The sequence below is a fragment of the Etheostoma spectabile genome, chromosome 12, assembly GCF_008692095.1.
Source record: "Etheostoma spectabile isolate EspeVRDwgs_2016 chromosome 12, UIUC_Espe_1.0, whole genome shotgun sequence".
Taxonomy (NCBI): Eukaryota; Metazoa; Chordata; class Actinopteri; order Perciformes; family Percidae; genus Etheostoma; species Etheostoma spectabile.
Window position 1 is genome coordinate 5407236 of NC_045744.1, and position 218 is coordinate 5407453.

Below are 218 nucleotides of genomic sequence, written 5' to 3' on the forward strand. Positions count from 1 at the left end.
CAACTGTCCAATTTTTAGTGAGCTCTTGCAAATTGTAGCCTCTTTTTCCTAGTTGTAGTGGAGATGAGTGGTACCCGGTGGGGTCGTCTGCTGTTGTTGCCCATCCGCCTCAAGGTTGGCGTGTTGTGGCTTCACAAATGCTTTGCTGCATACCTCGGTTGTAGCAAGTGGTTACTTCAGTCAAAGTTGCTCTTCTATCAGCTTGAATCAGTCGGCCC

The 218-nt window shown here is 48.6% G+C and overlaps 1 protein-coding gene across 1 annotated transcript in view; it reads left to right on the top strand.

The window, feature by feature from the left end:
- Positions 1–218, top strand: part of LOC116699268 (trichohyalin) — a gene marked incomplete in the record, with an annotated part of 124483 nt that overhangs the window by 12592 nt on the left and 111673 nt on the right.